The sequence below is a fragment of the Symphalangus syndactylus genome, chromosome 6 (genome assembly GCF_028878055.3).
Source record: "Symphalangus syndactylus isolate Jambi chromosome 6, NHGRI_mSymSyn1-v2.1_pri, whole genome shotgun sequence".
Classification (NCBI taxonomy): Eukaryota; Metazoa; Chordata; class Mammalia; order Primates; family Hylobatidae; genus Symphalangus; species Symphalangus syndactylus.
The window spans coordinates 26077204-26099584 of record NC_072428.2 but is presented as its reverse complement, the minus strand read 5'-3'; the positions used below and the strand labels follow the sequence as shown (position 1 = coordinate 26099584).

The 22381-nt window shown below is 39.1% G+C and overlaps 2 long non-coding RNA genes across 3 annotated transcripts in view; both read right to left on the bottom strand.

Moving 5' to 3' along the window:
• The window catches only part of LOC129484295 (uncharacterized), a 107292-nt gene extending 92355 nt beyond the window's left edge, over positions 1 to 14937 (bottom strand). Inside the window, exon 1 of the long non-coding RNA XR_008658405.1 lies at positions 14919 to 14937. This is a non-coding gene — a long non-coding RNA (uncharacterized lncRNA). The remainder of the gene's footprint in view (positions 1 to 14918) is intronic.
• Positions 1 to 22381, bottom strand: part of LOC134736991 (uncharacterized) — a 267957-nt gene that overhangs the window by 160909 nt on the left and 84667 nt on the right. The window lies entirely within an intron of this gene.

Genomic DNA, 22381 nt, shown 5'->3' with positions numbered 1-22381 from the left:
AAGAGAGAACAACAAATGTGTTAAGACAGCCGTGAGAAGACTAAAAAAAGGAAGCCACAGAAGAGCAGCTGAAACTCATACCTGCTCTGTCATTACAGGTCTCAAAAGGGGTTGCACTTTCAAAGACACATCTATAACACCATATAAATGTATAAGTGTGCAAACTGAGAGAACATCATGAATTAATTTCATTAGCAGAACCCCAGAAATTCCATCACTAAGCAGCCACCTAGTGTTGATCTCTAGGGCATTTCTGAATTTTATTTATTTACTTTTTTGAGATAAAAAGATTTTGCCTTTAATAATCTTTAAGGTATCGACTCTATTATTCCCTACACTTACGGTATTATAGTTTTCCGCATTAGTTTGCAAGGTTAATTTATTAAAATACAATAAAAATTTATTGCCTACTAAATACATAATATTAATTATAAAACCAGTACCTACAGAGTTACCAACCCAGTATAGATTGCAGAATAAGGATGAGAAGAAGGTAATTGAATGACTACCAACAATGTTTTAAAACACAAAGACAACTTTCTTCTCAGAGATACCTGTTAACCTTCAACATCGCAGTTAAGTTTTAAAGGATACTGTCCTGTTTTGGTTAAAGAAAAGTATAGATTCACACAACTGGATCTTAAGGATCAGACAAATTAGAATTAACTGCTTTATAATTTCTCCCACATTGGCACACCAGCCAGAATAATGAGGGCTGATGCTATGCTGAAATTAGAGTGAATCTAAAATCATAAGTCACAAAGAGTTTTTACAGTCTATAAATTATCTCTTTTCTTGTCACACCTACCCCATATGCAGTCACCACACCTCCTTCACAGTAAACTATCATTTTTCCTACCATGTTCTTTTATCTCAGTCAGGATGATAGGATTTTCAATTCTTCTTTCTTCATCCATCATCAAAACTTTATTGGGCTCCTGCTATGTGCTAGGCAAAATACCATGAGCTGGAAATACCGGAAAAAGAACGAAAGGACCCATCATCTCCCAGATATATACCAACTGTTTACCCCAAGGGTAAATCTCCTTGCTTAAATAGTAGTAGCAAGAGATGAGTAAAGTGGTTAAGCTAGCCTAGGAATGGCAAATAAGACAGCTCAGCAAAGCAATTAGGAGCCCTGGAGTCAGATTGTTGACACTTAAATCTTGATTCCACCTAGTTGTTTGACCTTGAACAAGTCACTAAAGTCCTCTGTGCCTGTCTCTTCATCATTAAAATATAAATAATAATAGTACCTAGCACATATCATTGTTCCAGGATTTAAAAAGAGAATACATGTTGATTACTTAGAATAATTTCTAGCACACAAATGTTCCATAAATGTTGGTGTGTCTTTCTTGCTAAGCTGATTAGTACTTATAACTAGTTGGGGTTTTGGGGGTACAGACATGATAGAGAGGGATGCAAAATATTTATTAGAGAGTGATACCTGTAAAGGGAAATGAAGAGAAGGAAGGAATGGGCAGGGAGAGTGATCTTTACTTGCCTATCTGGGAGCTCTGGAGGACAGATTGTCCTTTAGAGGTGTCCCACATTGGGGAGAAATGGCTGGGTCCTTGCACCACAGCCCTGCTCAAGCATTGGAAAGGAGATGCCCATGGAAGAACCTCAACTCAAAAGCCGTGACAGATCCTGAAGGACCTAATAGCTGAAGGCTGCTAGTAACTCTACTCTTGGCAGGCAGGATGCAAGTCCTTTCCCAAAGAGAGACCTAAGCAGGCGTCTCCCTCCATCTTGGCTACAAGGGTTATTGTCTGGTGTGTTGGCCTGGAAGGGTTCTCAGGAAGTGTTGAGATTCAATGGACAAAGGCAAGTGGAGACATCATGATTGACTGAGACGTCAACCACAGGCCTTGAGCAAGAAGGAGAAGCCTACTTGCAGGAATTGGTTCTACTGGAACAGATTGTCTCAAAAGCTCCCCCACCTCTGACAAGCCCTGTTCTCTGTTCCTTCTTCAGTAGTTTCTCTAAGACCCCGAGGATGGCAGAAGGGCCCTGACACTAGAACCCTTCCAGCTTCCTAAACACTGCAGTGCATATACCATGCTCTTCTGAGGAAGGAGTTACAGAATCCTAGAGTATCACCCAAGCCCCACTCTCAGCCTTGGCTATGTGTGCTCTTCCTGGTATCTCTTCTAAGGGCCAGAGATTCTTAGATGCATTCAGTGTCTGTCCACACCTGGAAGAGCCAGAGCTTGACATAGAGACAGCACCACTAACTATTTGCACCCCACTTTATTCCAAAATGGATTTACAGAATCTTCAAAAACCGTATACCAGCTGGGTGCAGTGGCTCACACCTGTAATCCCAGCACTTTGGGAGGCTGAGGCAGGCGGACCATGAGGTCAGGAGATAGAGACCATCCTGGCTAACAAGGTGAAAACCTGTCTCTACTAAAAATAAAAAAAATTAGCTGGGCATGGTGGCACACACCTGTAGTTCCAGCTACTTGGGAGGCTGAGGCAAGAGAATCACTTGAACCTGGGAAGCGGATGTTGCAGTGAGCCGAGATTGCTCCACTGCACTCCAGCCTGGGCGACAGAGTGAGACTCCATCTCAAAAAAAAAAAAAAAAAAAAAAAAAAAAAGTATACCTAGGTGAATTCGTCTAATAAGGACTTTTATCTAAATTAATGGTATACAAGTGAAGGGAAACTAACAAAATATAGACAGTGCAAATGTGGGGAAAGTTTCTGCAGAAAAGGGGCTTTGGATAAAAGTAAAATGCTATCAGGGAACAAAGTCAGAGTTATCATCTCAAATAGGTAATAGGTAATTTAAGCACTTAGGTATTTTCTTGTTTTGCAACTGTGCTCTCAGCAGTAGGAATCTGTGATTTAGTAATAGGGCTCATTTTTGCTGTCCATCGCATTTCATTTATGGGTAGGCACAGTGAGGCTCCAGGTTGTGGCGGCTGCGTGTTCAGCTGCACCTGCCAGAGAGCAGGAAGGCTGAACAGCTGATGGCAATATCTAGTTCTATCTCTCACCTGGTGGCAGCCACCTGCAGTGGGGTAAATCTCCTAGGAAAAACTAAAAGTCTTAATTGCAGTTTTAAAGTCTTAAACCTCAGAACTCCAAGTATACAAAGGAAATAAGACAGCCTCTGATGTTGCTACCTGAATTTCTGATTCCAAATGCCAGTTTACATTTTAAAGAATATTTCTCTGTGAAGTCTAACTCTCGTGGTCATAAGCAGTGCCTAGAATGGATCTGGTTTATCAGCTCAGTAAATGCTTGCTGACTGTTCAAGAAATAACAAGGCAAAACTGTTCCCCATCCTTGAAGTTCATGAAACAGGTTTGTTAAGTTTAAGACCAACACTAGTCATATATGATATGTTGGTCCTAATGTCCTGTTAATGAGTTTGAATCACAGGTATACTTTGCTCTTTTCCCCCTTACCACCCTCACCTATCTAAACCATCATCAATGTCTCACTGCCTCTCGAGCCCATTAGGACACCTGCCCTTGATTTCTGTTCTCTAAAGCCTTTGATAACAATCTAGCACAGTCAAAACAGAGGTGCCAGGGCCTTCAGATTGGGCTTCCCACCCATCACCTCACCTTGGAAATTTAGACTGCAACTCACTTCAAAGGTCACGAATGTAAATGGCCTGGAGGTGAGCTTCAGGATAGTTCCAACTAAACTGCTAATTGGATTCCTTCAAAATGCCACAGCCATGGTCGTTCCTCAGGCGGAACAGGTGGGGTCTGTCTTCTGTAATTTACTTGATAGAGCTCTTTGCATAGTCAAGTGCTAGAAGAAATGAAAACTATAGACATTAGCTCTCAAGCGCCTTCTGAAGAAACCCAGGGATGACTTCAGCTACATGTCTGATACCAAGAAACTGGGTTTTAAAGCCCTTTCAGCTATGTTTCCTGGCAGTCTTCTTGTTCTAAGATGTCCTTGAAGATCACAGTCCACCTCTCCCCTGAACATATATCCCCATGTACCTATTAGAAAATATCTGTGAACATCTTTGGAGAAGGCTGCTGTGACCCTAGGGATTGGTTGCCCCTTTCTCTGTGATTTTATAGCAGGCGGAACATCCTGTAGCCCACACCACATTGCATTATTGCCTGTTATCCACGTATTTCTCTATCTTGATGGATTATAACTTTCCCAAAAGCAGGTACCAAGTATTGCTTGTCTTAATCTAGCACATGGTAATCTACTCAAATTGAATTTTAACTCATTTCCATTGACTCATTAAAAGAAAATTATGAAGAAAATGACGGTTATATTTGGCTATATTAATATTTAAAGATTCTTTATTAAAATAAATGTAATTCTTTCGCACATTTAAAAGTGAGCAAATTAGATGAACCAACAATTCTCCAAAAAAATGCAAATAAACAAATGAGAAAATGTTCACTAGTTATAAAAAAAGCCAACTATAATTTTTTATCTCACAAACTGACAAATATACACGCATGTATACATGCACTCAAGTTGATGAAATTAAGATGACAAGTGCCCTCCTATATGCTGCTGAAAATTTACAGTGACTATCTTTAAAGAATATCTATTTTCCTGTAAGCACAAGATGGAGAGAAAAAAAGAATATATATGTATATATGTGTATATATATGTATGTGTATTTATGTATATAATATATATATATCCCCATAGTAGATGTAGATATGGATATGGATATCAATATGGGCATATATATATATATATATATCTTCCTGCAATCCTACCTCTAGTAATGTGACCTAAAGAAAAAATCAGAAATGCAGATGAAGAATAAGGTATTAAGGATGTTTACAATATTCCTTGTAACCATGAAAAACAAATGAAAATAACTTGTTTAATTATAAGAAAGTGGTTAGATCAGCCAAAGTTCATCCAACAATAGAAAATAAGTTTTATAAAAATATTCAATAACATGGATAACAGTTCATGATAAAATGTTAAATTTAAAAAGTGCAGGGGCCTGGCACAGTGGCTCACTCCTGTAATCCCAGCACTTTGGGAGGCCGAGGCAGGCAGATCACCTGAGGTCAGGAGTTCGAGACCAGCCCGGCCAACATGGTGAAACCTCATCTCTACAGAAATACAAAAATTAGCTAGTGTGATGGCAGGTGCCTGTAATCTCAGCTACTTGGGAAGCTGAGGCAGGAGAACTGCTTGAACTGGGGAGGCGGAGGTTCCAGTGAGCCAAGATCGTGCCACTGCACTCCAGCCCTGGTGACAGAGTGAAACTCCATCTCAAAAAAATATAAATAAATAAATAAAATAAAATAAAAGTGCAGTAAAAATTATTTTTCAAAGAGAAGGAAAGTAGTCAATAGTGAAAATGATATGTGAAATTCATGTAAGAGAAAGCCTAAAAAGTGAATAGCATATTAATTTGGCAATTTAGGAGGTCAAACATACTCAAAGTATTTTTTTCTTTGTCTATACTTTTAAAAAGAGCTGGTTGTTTTCTGAGTGTTTAACCTGCTCTTGTGTTCTCTGAAAACCAGATGCAGACAGAAGTGTAAACAATGATGTGAGATAAGGGTTTATGTCTTGATTCTACCACACATTATCTTGAGACCTTGGACACATTACTTCAGCATTGATCCTCACAAAGAACCTAGCATAGTAACTAATAAATATGAGACAATAATCTTTTTTCTTTTCTTTTCTTGTATATTCAATACATTTATAGTTACTAGTCCCATTATCAGCTCCTGCTAACTGGACATTAACCAGGTGAACCTAATCCTTGATCATATTTGATAGGACAAGATTAACTGACCCTAGAGGAGGCGCATTCATAAACTTATCTAAAACTTATCTAAGCATTTCTTTTCACCTGAAAATCTGTATAAGAGATGGAAATTCCAGCAAATGGAAGAAAGTGGGCTAAAATATCAGCATATAGACTTGGAGCCGATATCACAGAGTCATGTACAGGATAAAACGCAATGAAAGCCCACTAAGAGAGAAGACTAGGAACAGATATGAAAAAAAGGAGTGAGGGGAGTGACTGTCTTAGTTTTCCATTGCTGCTGTAACAAATTATCACAAGCTTGGTGACTAAACCATCATACATTTATTATCCTACAGTTCTGGAGCTCAGAAGTTAAAAATAGGTCTCACTGTGCTAAATTCAATGTCTTGGCAGAGCTGCTTTCCTTCTGAAGCATTAGGGGAGAATCCATTCCCTTGCCTTTTCCAGCTTGTAGAGGCCACTGCCATTCACTGATTTGTGGCCCCCTTCTACACTCCAATGATGGATGCTGTGGCATCACTCCAGCCTCTGCTTCCAATATGATAGCTTGTCTCCCTCTATTTTTGTTGTCACATGACCTTCTCTATTATGTCCCTATTATAATCTCCACATTGCTCCTTTACATTGAACCCACCCAAATACTCCAGGAAAATCTCCTAGTGATTACATTGGACCTACCCAGATAATCCAGGATAATATTCCCATCTCAAGATTTTTAATCACATCTTAAAAGTCTTTTTTCTCCTCTGTAAGGTAACAAGGCAGGTTTTGGGAGTTAGGACGCAGGTTGCTATCGCAGTCTTATGTGGCAGAAACAATGCCTCTTACTGATCACATATGAAGACTATGTCTCTTGACCCCTTTGCAGTTAGGCTGAGACCAATAGAAGGCTTTGGCCTAATGAGATATGTGCAGAAGAGAGATAAGCCCTTGCTTCTAAGGGACAGTGGCATCATCATCTCCTTGACAATTGTTAGACATGCAGAATCCCAGGTTCCACCTGAGACCTCCTGAGTCAGAATCCTCATTTTAACAAGGTCTCAGGTGATTCTGATGCACAGTAAAGTCTCAGAAGCACTGATATAGGCCACTTCCAGACCCGGCACTTTATTTTGTTGTTGTTTTCCTATGATAATAATACATTTAGAGAACTCTTGCTAACTGGTCTAGCAGAAAATAAATTACAACAGTTTTGCAGAATTATAGCCTCATTCCACATAGAAATAAAGGGCTATGCATAATAGAATGGGGAGCCTCTGGAGGGGCCGGATCAATTGGGAGGGAGGTGAGGGCTCTTGGCTGTTACCCATGTGCCAGCCCAGGTGACCACAGACTCTAGTGGCAGCAAAACAATAATTTTGTTTATGTATTTTTTTCTTCCAACTTTTATTTTAGGTTCAGGGGGGTACATGTGCAGGTTTGTTACATGAGTAAGTTGTGTGTCACTGGGGTTTGGTGTACAAATGATTTCATCACCCAGGTAGTGAGCATACTACCTGATAGGTAGTTTTTCAATCCTCACCCCCCTCCCACCCTCCACCCTCCAGTAAGCCCCAGTGTCCATTGTTCCCCTCTTTGTGCCCATGTGTACTCAATGTTTATCTCCCAGTTATACATGAGAACCTGTGGTATTTGGTTATTTGTTCCTGTGTTAATTTACCTAGGATAATGGCCTCCAGCTGTATCCATGTTGCTGCAAAGGACATAATTTCATTCTTTTATATGGCTGCATAGTATTCCATGGCGTGTGTGTGGGTGTATGTGTGTATATATACACACACACCCACATACATAACATTTATATATATTTATATATGTATATAACATATATACACATAACATTTTCTTTATCCAGTCTACTGTTGATGGGCATCTAGGTTGATTCCATGTCTTTGCTATTGTGAATAGTGCTGTGATGAACATAAGTGTGCTGGTGTCTTTATGGTAGAACAACTTATATTCCTTTGGGTATATACCCAGTGATGGGATTGTTGGGTCAAATAGTAGTTCTGTTTGATTTGAGAAATCACCAAACTGCTTTCCCAAATGGCTGAACTAATTTACATTCCCACCAGCAGTGTATAAGTGTTCCCTTTTCTCTATAACCTCGCCAGCATCTGTTAGTTTTTTACTTTTTAGTAATAGCCATTCTGACTGATGTGAGATGGTATCCCATTGTGGTTTTGATTTGCAATTCTCTAATGATTAGTGATGTTAAACATTTTTTCACGTGCCAGACCTGGCACTTTAAAATACTGTGGAAAATCTAATCCTCCAGCTGTCTTTTCCTCTTGTACAGTAACCTTAGAGTCCAAGAGTTCCTGACATCAAATCTACAACATGGAGGTCCTCCAACCAACAAGGGACCACGACAGAAGCAAAAAATAAACTTCTGAGTAAAGGCACCAATATTTCAGAGACTGCCTGTTTTAGCTACTTGTAATTATTCTGGTTTTCAGTAAGATATATTTGTTTGAGCTAGATTCAGTAGATTCCTGTTTTTTAAAACCAAGAGAGCTTTGCCCACAATACTTGTTCTCAATTGAGTATGTATCAGTATCACCTGAAGGACTTCTAAAACCAGATTGCTGGACTCCACCCCAGAGTTTCTGATTTAGTAGATCCAGGGTGAGGCACAATAATTTGCATCTTTATCAATTTCCCAGGTGATGCTGATCCTGCTGGCCCAGGGACTACATTTTGAGAAACACTGGTTTACAACGTTGCTGTTAGGTGCTTTCCACTTAGAGAGACAGAAATATCACACAGCATTAAAAAAGAAGGAAGGAAATCCTGCCATTTGTGACAACATGGATGAACCTGGAGGACATAATGCTAAATATATATATATATACACACACACATATATACATATACATCTATATGTATATGGCCAGGGAGAGAGAGAGAGAGGGAGGGAGGGAGAGAAATATTATTATGTTAATATAGGGAGAGAAATATTATGATGTTAATATAATGAAGTGGCATCATTGTCTGGGGTAATTACCTAAAGTTCGTTGTCTCATGCCAAGGAAATCGAGTATGCGGACACACAAGAAGTGAGTTGAGGAGTGGAGGTTTAATAAGCAAAAGAAAGAGAAAGGAGAACAGCTCTCTCTCCTGGAGAGAGAAGGGCACCTGAATGGGACTTCTGGCCCACTGCAGAGTGCACAGGGTTTTATAGACAGGAGTGAGGTGGTGATGTCTGATTTACACAGGGCCCAAAGATTGGTTGGACTAAGTGTGATGGTTACATAGTGCAAGAGGAAGCTGGCCACCACACCCTAATCTTTTATTATGCAAATAGTGTCTCCACTTGGCCAGCACCATGTTGTCTGCTCCTTACTGTGCACATGGTTGACAAGGAAAAGGGAAGATGGAGCCTCCATGTTGGACATGCTTAGCCCCCAGGTAGCCTTTTCCTATAGGCACAGCTGCTGACATTTACCACTGCAAGCTTCCAGCTTCCTTATCTATGTCTATGGCTCGATTTTACAGGTTGCTTTTTGTTAGAAAGAAATTATTTTGGGGCTGCTTTTCATTAAAAGGAAAACCTTACTGAGGACTTTCTTACACTCACTATCTGCCTAAATAATTTCTTTTTAACTCCTGCATCAATAATATTATATTTTGAAAATGTGGTCTGTGTATATGTGTGTGTACATATATACACATATATATAAGGATATATACAAACACGTATACACAGACCACACATTTTTTTACCCATTTATCCTATCTATGATAGACACTTAGGTGGTTTTTGTATCCTGACTATTATGCACGATGCTGCTATGAACATAAGGGTACAGATATCTATCTCTTTGACACAATGATAACTATTACTATTATGTTTCTAGAAAGAGCCATTTGTTATCAAGTGTAAGTCTCTCCATATATAGAACTGAGAAGATTCTCAGTAATCAGTAAGAATTTTCAGAGATCTACTTGTGCAAAAGTTGGTGTTTTTTACATCTGGAAGAATCCTGAGGCAGGAAGGGGGTGGCAAGAATGAAAACCAGGCAGGTGCTGCTGCGGCAAACACTCTTAATTACCTCACAACCTATCTGCTCAAGTTACAAATCACAATGGCCTTTTTTATGTCTTTTATCATTCTAGGGTCAACTTAGTTTACTAAAATTAATCTGCTTGTCATCTTCCAGAATAGTACACGAGACTATAATATATGCACTTTCCACCTACTTCAAAAGCCCTATGACCTATATTTTTTAATCCTTAAATGTACCAACTCACCCAAAAGCACTCTTTAAAAAACAAAATTATTCTTTCAGGATTGTCCCTTTTAAAATAGTAGTGTCTGTAGAAATGTCATATCAAAAGAAATTGCTCAGAGATAGAAGTACTTAGCTTTTTTGTTATTATATTAGAGATTTGCTGATCTGAGAATGGAAAAAGGACTGATACTGAATAAAAATACCATTGTGCCAAAAGGGAGATGTATTTACTTTATTTATTTATTTGTTTATGTTATAAAAATTTCACTTCATTTTTTCTGTTTGTTTGAAAACACCTTTATTTTGCCTTCTTTTTTTTTTTTTTTGAGACAGAGTCTCACTCTGTTGCCAGGCTGGAGTGCAGTGGCACCATCCCGGCTCACTGCAACCTCTGCCTCCCAGGTTCAAGTGATTCTCCTGCCTCAGCCTCCCAAGTAACTGGAACTAGAGGCGTGAGCCACCACACCCGGCTAATTTTTGTATTTTTAGTAGTGAGGGAGTTTCACTATCTTGGCCAAGATGGTCTCGATCTCCTGACCTCCTGATCTGCTCGCCTCGGCCTCCCAAAGTGCTGGGATTACAGGCGTGAGCCACCGTGCCCATCCTTGCCTTCATTTTTTAAGAAACTTCAACTTTTAAGTTCAGGGGTACTTGTGCAGGTTCGTCACATGGGCACATTGTGTGATGCTGAGGTTTGGGATACTATTGATCCCATCACCCAGGTAGTAAGCATAGGACCCAATAGGAAGTCTTTTAGCCTTTGGCCCTCATCCCACTCTTTCTCTAGTAATCCTAAGGGTCTTTATGTTCGTGTATATTCAATGCCTAGCTCCCACTTATAAGTGAGAACAGGAGGAATTAGGTTTTCTGTTCCTGTGTTAATTTGCTTAGGATAATGGTCTCCAGCTGCATCCATGTTGCTGCAAAGGACATAATTTTGTTCTTTTATATGACTTTATAGTATTCCATTCACCTCATATTTTAAAATCTGAATAAGATTCTGTATTGACTGGAGCCTGGTTCTTTTTGCTTTTAAAAATGAAAACCCTCTTAGAGTCTCCTCAGAATTGATCCCTAAAAGGAGCTAGAGCTAAGCCATTAAGTTGGTTAGCTGGCATTCTTACTAGTCGCTACATAAAGTCATGGTCTCTGCTGCACAATTGTCAACCACATGCCCTTTTAGAATTTCTTGCACTCTGAGCTCTGAGAAGGTGCTGTGTTCTCACTTTTCTCTAGGCCTTTGTACAGCCTCCTTTTGTCTAAAAAACCTTAAGTCTGCTATTTTGATGAGTCCTCTTTCTATTACCCTATGACTCACTCTATGCCCAGATTTTGATGGCCGTTAGCCCCTCCTTTTCCCACCATCTCAGTGAGAATCCTAATGTTCCCTTCTCCAAAGTGTCCTCAACTCTTTAGGAGGTCTACAAAAGGGTGACTCATATGCCCATCAATCAGTTGTCAGTTTCATTCTCCCCCGAATGTCTGCCATGTTTCCTACCCTTGCTCTAGCTCTCATTCCCTAGGACCTGGGAACTACTTGAGAGCAGTCCTCACTGCACATGATGCCAGCTGTATCAATGCCAAAGTTCTTGCCAAGAATGCTGGTGTTGAACTACATGAATAGGAGAAGGATGCTGGCTTCCCTGATGAAATAGAAGAATGTTCCTCTCCCTCTAACGCTGTGCCCTACTTTGTCACTGAGCCCCAAAGAAAACAGTTCTTTCATCTGCCTTGAGCAAGACCCCAAGCAAGAGCACACACATCTTTTTCCAACTATAAGGAACAGTTCTTCCTCGTCAGGACAGTCTAAGTCTAGTCATTAAAAAATATATTGCTTTAAATTCTCATTTTACCAACAGGCTATTTTCCTTCTAAGAGGTCCCCCCAGTCACAATGCCACAAACATGTCCATTTTATAAGAAAGGCTCTACTCTATGTAACCCCTTTCCTAGACCCACAGCACTGAGAAGACATAAGGGCAGATGAATACAATACAGTAATGGAAGCAAGCATCTTGTTAATCTCTCAACAATACACATAAAAAGTCATTTAAATTCTTTCTTCATTTTCCCTGATCACTTTAGACCTATACTGAGTCGGCATTTGGGAATCCTCTCTCTTATCTCCCCCAGCTTCCCTTTTCTACCCTTCTGCTCCTGGCTTGCTGTTTCTCTTCTCTCAGATCAAAGTCATAGATATATTTCTTCCTAGTTCCTCCATAGCTGCAGGCATTCTTCATAGCTGGGCATCTACAATCCAAATATTCCCTTCTTATCTCCAGCAGCACACATCAACATACTATGCTAAAAGACTGTTTTTCTACTAGCGCTGGAAGGAAGAAGAAGGAAGGAAATGGAGACAGAACATCTCTTATGTCACATGTATGTTCATCTAAAAAGTTCTGCACCAAAGATGCATGAAAATATCCAGATTTTAGAAGACAAAAAGCTTTTAAGTAGTTTAAGGCTGGACTGGTAGTTCTGAAAAGTCCTCGGCAACTCAGGTGCCTTTTAAGTCACTACCCCACCCATTCAGTATCTTAGCTCAAGATTACATATCCACATTACAAGGAGCAGTATGGAGAACGGATGAAAAAGAAGGAACAAAAGTTGCTTGCCACCTGTCTCCTACAGTTCCTGAAAGCTGCCACACAGTATTCTACTTATATCTTGTTGCTCAACACAAGGCCATTCCTGGCTGCAAGGAAGGTGGAAGGTGGAACATTGACTCTTTTTCTGGGCAGCCATATGCCTGCCTAAAAATTCTATTCCTATGGCAGAATAGAGGGAGATTGACTATCAAGGGACAATTGGCAGTCTCTGCCACACTGTGCTCCTAACGTTGCTACCTTTTTCTGTGCCAAAAATAGACTCCAGAGACACCTAAAATAGAATGCTTTAAATTACATGTTTTTATAAAAAGTCTGCCATTCAATATAACCATAGGCAAGTCACTCAGGGTTTTAACTCTCTGCCCTGAGATGATGACTTTGACTACATTATTTTGTTTGTTTGATTATTTTTATAGAGACAGGGTTTTGCTATGTTGCCCAAGCTAATCTTGAACTCCTGTTCTCAAGCGATCTTCAGGTAATGTTTACCCTGCCACCTTAAAAAATTGTTCTGAGGAATATTTGGGAGTAAACTGAGATTAAAATGTGAAAGCAATTTTTGATTTGTGATATAAATAATTCTAGAAACAAAGTAGAATTAAAGGAGTAAATTATTTCTCTCTCCTTTAAAAATCTATTCTCTCATTCAAAATTATCTCCATTCTCTTTTGGGGTTCCTTAATGAATGTGGCAGACAAATGTCAAGACAGCAAGGGACCAGAAACAAAGGCATTGGTCTAATATTAGATGATTCGGTGAGGGGCATTGGTCTATCAAAGAGAGAAAATAATTTCATAGAAATCATCAATATTTATGAAGACTCACAGCATCAACCTGTTGTCTCAAACTGCTTCTTATATTTGATTGTTATTATTGTATACAGGATTAGATTTTTATAACATAAATTATTTTCCTTGGGCAAAATTTCAGATTCTAGCAATCTCGTCTGCAAAGGAGGCTACTGTTGGCCATTTAGTACAACCAGAGCAGCTATAAAATCAGATGGTAGTTGTTGTTGTTTTTTTTTTATAATTTTCTGGAGTATTAAATTTTGCTGTCATTGTTGCTTCTGTTACTGTTTGTTTAAAAGCAATGGAAAGATGGAAAGCACCTAGTAATTCTAAACTGCTTTAAGGGAGGGAACAAATCCAGGCAAAAGTCTTGTTGAAGGTAACTTATGTACATGCTACAGTTTTATTCCTGCTCTGCTGGAGGATCAAGTGGGGCACAGAGTGGACAGAGTCATGATATGGATTGAAAGACTTGGAAAAGCAAAGAGGACAATTCTGAAAATTATGTTACAGAAGATCCCAGCTATACATATATACACTGTATATACCTTCTGTCCCTGTAGTCTGGCATCATACAAAGTCAAGCACATTGCTGAGACGCCCTCCAGGTAAGATATCTATTAGTCGGAATATACTGGATTATAGTGCACTAACAAAAGAACCTGAAATTCTCAAGGACTTAACACAATAAAGGTTAATTTCTTTTCCATACTAAATATCTAACATGAGTCAGAGGACATTATGCTTCACACAGTCACTCAAGGACACATGCTGCCAGAATCTCTACCAACTTTTAGCTGTAGCACCTGGAAAATAAAGTCTCTACAGTACTCACAGAAGAGATATTTCCACCTCAGTCTATGTATAATACAATTCACTTCTGCGCATAGTACATTGGCTGGAACTAGTCACATGACCCCAATCTAAATACAAGGAAGCTAGATAACGCAGGCTAGTATACGGAATATTTGGGGTGACTTGTCTATGCTCTAGTGATGGTTAAATTATCTAAGAAATACTTACCGCTCCATTTTTTTCCTCATGCATTCTGACAATGACAGGTTTTATTATGAGGAACCTTCTTTGGTAGGTGGAAAAACAGATCTTGGTCTTTTAGCACAATTCCCTCTACACACAGATGTGTGTGCACATATGCACACAGAGGAGTAAAAATTCACTATAGAGGGCATGGGGAGGCACATATATTTATTCTAAAATGGGCTGGATTTTATTCTGATAAGAGTGGGTGGTAGAATGGCATAGTGGTAAAACTGCAAGCACTAGAACCAGACACCTTGAGTTTGAATTTCAGCTATCCTGTTTACCAGCCATGTGGCTTTGGTAAAGATACTTGAACTGTCTGTGTCACAGTTTCCTTATCTCTAAAATAGAGACGATTATAGAACTTTTTAGGGTTGTGAGGATTAAATACATTTAAATGACACATATAAAGTGCTTAGCATTAAGCTTGGCACTTATATCTTAAATAAAAGACAACTCATTCTCTAGTATCTAACTTTCTAATGCACCTACTTGGATTAATGATTCACTGTACAGTTTGCTTATCTTTTTCTTCCATTTTCTTCCTAAGATTCTGTTTCTCCAGTCTCCCCAGTTGGTCCTGCTTTTCCTGGTGAAAGAATCAAATAGAATTTATCCAAAATTTTAAAAAACACACCGTGTTGATGTTGAATAGTAATGGTGCCCTTCAGTCCCTGGATGCTTCTCATCCACTGAGTCAGTCTGTCTAGCAAAGTTTATGTGACTGAAGTAATATGAGGGAAGCTGGAGTCTCCTTGCATAGTCTGGAATTGATGCTTTGCTACTTACTATCACATTGGTCACTTTAATGCACTTCCCTGGCCCTCATTTCTTTATTTGTAATGTACAAATAATTATAATATGTACATCATATGGCTGGTGGCAGCATTCAGTGGTACAATGCATATAAACATTTAGCACAGTGATTGGTACAGAGTAAGTGCTCGATCAGTGTTTACACTGTGTAGCATGAGGACAACAACACTTTCCTCAAAGGATATGCACAAACTCAAGACGTGAACACACCATAAACTGTCACTTCAGTACTTTATATGTGTGTGTGTCTGTGTGTGTGTGCATTATATATTCTGCTCTTTCCTAAAACACAAAGATATGAAATCAACTGGCATCTGCATTTTGTACTGGGGATAACTGCTGGCCCATCGGTGGATTACTATCCTTTCAGCATAGCCCACATGAAGCATCAATATATTGTTAATCACTTGGATGTACACATCATTCTCAGCGCTTTATGCTAGAAACTTGCCAACCAGCATCAAAACAAAATCAAATTCGTAAGTATTTATTAAATGCTTACTTTATGCAGGTTCCAAATGCTATCAAGCCTAGGAAATATTTTTAGCTTCATGCATTATCAGTTGACTGATACCAAATGTACTGACTTCTTACTGGAACATCATCATGGAATATTCTGAGTGCCATTACCTGCATTTAAAAGAGCTGCTATCAGGAGCACTCTATGCCATTTGCTCCATATTGCTCTAAGGAAAGAAAATACAGTAGAGATGGACAGCTGATTTTGTTTTGTTTTTCTAGTGTCTCATCTGATGAAATAGTTCCATGTGACTGCCTCAATGGATGAGAATAAGTTTTCCTGCTAATACGAAGATCGAACCTCACTGAAAAATGTACAGTACATTATTGTGTCTTCATATTAATAAACATTGGAAACCAGTGGGCTTATTTTATTATTTTTTATGGTTATATTAGTTCACCTAATCTGGCAATGTGTAATGCACATGTGCCAGACATTAGACCAGTAAGCACATCTTGTTACCGCTGCAAATTTACTTATTAGCTGGCAAGTTCTACGTTAGTGCTGTCCAATAGAAACATAATGTGAAACACTTATGTGATTTAAAATCTTCTGGTAGCTACATTTTAAAGACCAAAATAAAAAGGAATAGGTGTGATCTTAATAACAATTTTTTAGCCTAATATATCCAAAATATTGTCATTTCAAATATAATCAAGATAAAAATTATTAATGGGATATATTATATGTTTTATTTTGTCTTTGAAACCCAGTGTGTATTTTACACTTATAGTATATCTTAATTTGGACTAACTGAATTTCAAGTGCTAACAGCCACCTTTGGTTGGTGGCTACCACATTGGACAGTGAAATGCTATATTACCATTGTTGGGTTATTAGATAGGGTAAAAACTTAATAAAATGTTGGCACTTTCTATGGAAATAGATGTCGTATATGTTATTTATTACTTTATAATTTAATTAAAGTAGATATGTCTAAATAATATTTTAAATGACAAAAAAGAATAAAATAATTAGAAAGAAAATAAGATATATTAAACATTTAAAACCTTACATTGTAAAACATATATCACATGGGCAAAGGAAAGGAGGAAAGGATACCAGAACATAGAAGGAGCAGGTAATTTATCAAGGCATGAACACGGGTGCTTAATTTCCTATTTTGAGGCCAGGCCTTGTGGCTCACACCTGTAATCCCAACACTTTAGGAAGCCAAGGTGGTTGGATTGCTTGAGTCTAGGATTTTGAGACCAGCCTGGCCCACATGGTGAAATCCTGTCTCTACTAAAAATACTAAAATTAGCCAATCATGGTGGTGGTGTGCCTTTAATCCCAGCTACTCTGGTGGCTGAGGCACAAGAATCACTTGAACCTGGGAGGCAGAGGTTGCAGTGAGCTGAGATTGTGCCACTTCACTCCAGCCTGGGTGACAGAGTACGAGTCTGTCTCAAAAAAAAAAAAAAAAATATATATATATATATATATATAAACATATATAAAAATATATATAATATATGTAAACATATATAAATATATATAATATATTATATATATTTAAATATATATATATTTATATAAAACCCAAACATAAAGGAATAATTTTGGGGGAAAATCTTCATAAATGAAAGAACAACATAGGCTGTTGAGTGTATGCATAGAAATTCAAGAGATCTTCCAGCAATTGAAGACAATGGTTTACCAGAATTCACAAAAGAAGTCAGCTGTGCATTTAAAGTAGAATGTGATGAGTGTTACCACTGAGGTAGGAACTGGGAACTAAGGAAGCGTAAAACAGAAAGTGCTGAACTGAGAGTGGGGCATTGGAGGCTGTGTAAGGCAGGGTAAGTGAATGTCTTCTAGAAGTTACCTCTAAATGGAGTTTTGAAGTACTTGTAGGAGTAGCTTAGGTGAAAAGAAGAGGAGAAATATGTATCAGGCAGAGGGACTAGAACCTTATTTACTTCAAAGAAGAAGCAAAAAGAATACATGTGATTTTGAGGTGGTGGGAGGTGCTTTAAGCCAATAAAGGTGAATTTGACATAGGACTTCCCTAAATAATGTTCAGTCATTTGTTAAATATTGAGTGATATATCACTGTATTAAAGCCCAAGAGTTGCTTTTATATAGAAAGAAGAAAAAAGCCCAAGAGAGTTTTATTTCTAGAGGGAATATTTTCTAGAAATAAAGGAAGGTGTATCAGCCAGTTTCTAGTCAGGAAAACAGAAATCACACCTGATATGCAAAATAGAGGAAATTCAGGGAATTCATTAATCCAGAGATTTGGTTGCTCAAGTATTAGATTGCTGGGGATATGAGGCAATCAGGGATAAGTAATAGTGAGAAGCTCCATTTATCCGCAGGATTGGAGGGACATAGGTGGGGTTCCCAGAAGCCAGAAGGTGAGACCACCTAGCAGAAGCTCAAACCACAGCTGGGGTTTCCTTACAAAAGCTGGGACCACCAAGGGAGGAGCTATCCAATGGGACCTGGAGCCAGGGAGATCATGCAGTCACTACCAGGAAGGGAAGCAGAATGTAAAAGGTAGAGAAATACTCCAACTTCTTCCTTGCATTCACTTTCCAATCTCCATTCACAAAGGCAAAAGCCTGCTAATGCAGTAGAGTGGGAAAAGCAGCCTGCCGAGGTCCTTTCTCCCACAGAACAGAGCGCAAAACCAAGCAAAAACAAGGAATGCATTTGATAGCAAGCAGGCTGTGAACCAACACAACATAAAAGAAACGATGAGTGATTTTTTTTTTTATTTGGTTCAAGAAAAGTATTTCAGTAACTATTATGTAATAGAAATTCTATTTCTTTTGGGGAATTCAAAGGTGAATAAAAAAGAACTCTAAATTTTTATTAATAAAATATTTCAAAAACCTCAACGAGAGTAATGGCATTAACTAGCAAATACACTAATGAGATGAGCTAGCCATAAGAGGCTTAGAATTGAGAGAAAGGTCTGGGGGCCTCTTGACAGGCCAAGTTCAGAGCCGTTTGTGGGAATCTCTGACCTAACTGCAGGTAGAAATATAAATATGGGCATTTAGAATACTGGCCCAAACTTTGGGTGATGTCTGTCTTGGGGTCTCTCCAATTAATGGGATTGATGAGAACTGCAGACCACTGAGGTCACCATGACTCAATGAATAGCCCCCTGGCTTTGGAGTCAAACCAACCTGAATACGAACCCCAGCTTTGCTACTTACAGGTTGCATTTATCCTCAGTTTTCTCATCTTTCAAAGAAGAAGAATAGTAACTTCTTTAAAAGGTTATTGTAGGCTGGGTGCAGTGGCTCACGCCTGTAATCACAGCACTTTGGGAGATGGAGGCTAGTGGATCACTTGAGGCCAGGAGTTTGAGACTAGCCTGCCCAACATGGTGAAACTCTGTTTCTACAAAAAGAAATTTAAAAAATTTTGCTGGGTGTGGTGGCACACACCTGGAATTCCAGCTACCTGGGAGGCTGAGGCATGAGTATCACTTGAGTCTGGAAAGCAGAGGTTTGCAGTGAGCCAAGATTGCACCACTGCACTCAAGCCTGGGTGACACAGTGAGACCTTGTCTAAAAAAAAAAAAAGTTATTGTGTTATTGTAAATATTGTATATGAACTTCTATTTAATATGTTTAGTTAAATACCTGTGTAATTGTCCAATGTGCTCTTCTAGCTCACTGCACAGACAAAACTGATTCACTGAAATCATGGAATTGCAGTAAAGAACAAATCTAATTAATGTAGGTCAAATGGAAGGACTGGAGTTATTATTCAAATCAGTCTCCCTGAAAACTCAGAGGCTAGGGTTTTATGGATAATTTGGTGGGCAGGGGACTAGGGAATGGGTGCTGCTGATTGGTTGGGGAATGAAATAGTAAGATTGTGGAAAACTGTCCTCCTTCACTGAGTCTGCTTCCGGGTGTAGGCCACACGACCAGTTGAGTCATGAAGCATGTGTCCAACTGGAGTCAATTTGTTGCCAGAATGCAGAAAAATGTCTCAAAAGATCAACTGTAGGCTCTACAATAGTGATATTATCTATAGGAGCAATTGGGGAAGTCATAAATCTTGTGACCTCTGGACACATGACTCCTGAACTAGTAAGGGATTATAAAAACCATGCCTATACATTATCAGAATTCAGGTCTTCCCATAATCCTAATCTCATAGCATTTCATTTGTTTAGAAAGGCCATTTTCAGTCCCTGAGCAAGGAGGGGGTTAGTTTTAGGATAGGACTATTATCCTTGCTTCAGTTAAACTATAAACTAAATTCCTCCCATGGTTAGCTTGGCCTACACCTAAGAATGAGTGAGGACAGCCAGCCTGTGAGGCTAGAGGCAAGATGGAGTCAGCCATGCTAGATTTATCTCACTGTCATAACCTTTGCAAAGGCAGTTTCACCTGGGACATAGGAGGTACTCAATGAAAAAGAAGCTATTAATATTAATATTTTAAAAGTGAACTTAAGGAACTAACACTATGTACATATTAGTCATTAAAACAAAGTAGTTCATTTACATTCACACAAATAAATCTTGTGATTATACATAGGTAATATGAAAAACCTTGTTTTGTTTCATAATACAAGGTATTACCAATACATATAGTAATGTTAGCATTCCTTTGGAAAAACTGAAAGGATTTATAATTTTCCAAGAATCATTAGTATTTTTATTTAATATACATAATATAAAATTTAATTATTCATTCTATAACTTGGAAATATGCTTGCTTACCAATTACTGACAGATTTCAAAATATTTCTATACTCACAATATTCATCTATATAAATATTGATTTGGTACTTACAATGTCTACTGCTATGCTAAGTTTTGTCTTTGTCAAACATTTTATAAAATCATAATCCTAGATGAATCCCACTTTTGGTCACCCATGTGCCTGAACCCCTGCTGTTAACAGGCAAAGTGTGTTAGGTACAGATCTATACCTACCACCTTCCTCTACCCACTAGCATCTGCACCCACCACCCCTCCCCACCCACCATTATCTACACCAACCACCCCTCCCAACCTACCAGCATCTGCACCCACCACACTACCCACCCACCACCATGTACACTCACTACACCTTCCAGCCATCACCATCTGCACCCATCACTCCTCCCCATCCACAAGCATCTGCACCCACCACATTTCCCTACCTACCAGCATCTTCACTCACCACCTCTCCACCCACCAGCATCTGCACCCACAACCCCTCCTCACCCACCAGAGCCTGCATCCATCACACTTGCCCACTCGTTAGCATCTGCATCATCAAGCTCTGCCTTCTTGCCTAATATAGGATAAGCTCTCCATGGTTCTGCCTAAAGACAATGCTTCCACTCCTCTTCTATAACCCATTTCCTTTTACCTCTTCAAGTACACTTCAGAACTTCTCTCTCCTTCTGATACCAACTTTTTCCACTTTACTCAATCATTCCCATCACCATACAAACGTGTTTATTTTTCCCATCTTAAAGTTAAAAATCAAAAGAAAATTATCTGCGGCCAGGCACGGTGGCTCACACCTGTAATCCCACCACTTTGGGAGGCCGAGGAGGGTTGCATGACTTGAGGTTAGGAGTTCAAGACCAGCCTGGCCAACATGGTGAAACCCCATCTCTACTAAAAATACAAAAATTAGCTGGGCATGGTGGCACATGCCTGTAGTCTCAGCTACATTCTCTAGCTGAGGCCAGAGAATGGCTTGAACCCGGGAGGTGGAGGTTGCAGTGAGCCGAGATTGTGCCATTGCACTCCAGCCTGGGTGACAGAGTGAGACTCCATCTCAAAAATAAAAAATAAAAATAAAACAAAAGAAAATTATTTTTACCCAACATCCACATTACCCAAATACCCATTTCTTTGTTGATCTTTGTAAAAAAAAACAGCTCTTGGAAAAAGTTGTCTATATTCACTATGACTTATCTCCTCCAAATCACTTAAACACACACCAATCAGGTTTTTGTTTCCATCATTCCAAAGTAACTTTTATAGCCAAGGACAGTAGTGAACTTTACATCACACGTGCATTGTGAAGTTCTTGATCCTCATCTTACTTAACCTGTCAGCAGTATCTGACACAGGTGTCACTGGCTCCTCCCTGAGATGCTCTCTTTATTTGGCTTTTGGGACACCATATTCTCTCCATTCCTACCTTCCTCAATGGCCCTCCTCAGTCTCCTTTGGAAAGAGGAAAAAGAAACTTCATTATCTCCCGGATGTAGTACAAACAACTCAAGTTCAACATGTGCATACTGAACTCCATTTCCTTTTCCCAAACTTCGACATTTACAGCCATCCCCTTTCAGCTGATAGCAAGTTTATCCTTCCAGCTACTCAAACCAGAATCTTTAGCGCCATCCTTGACCCTTTTCCTCCTCTCACACTCAACATCTATCCATCAGAAAACTTTGTTGGTTCTACTTTCAAAATGCATCCATAGTCAGAGCATGTCTCATTACCTCCAATAGCTACCACACTAGTCTGAACAAACATCATTTCTCACCTGGGTTATTGATAGCATCCTAACGGGTCTTCCTGTTTCTTTGTTCCCCTACATTAGCAACACAGCAGTCAGAGGAATCCTTTTAGAACTAAATCAGATCATGTCATGTCACTCCTCTACTTAAAATCCTTCAATGGGTCCCATTACAC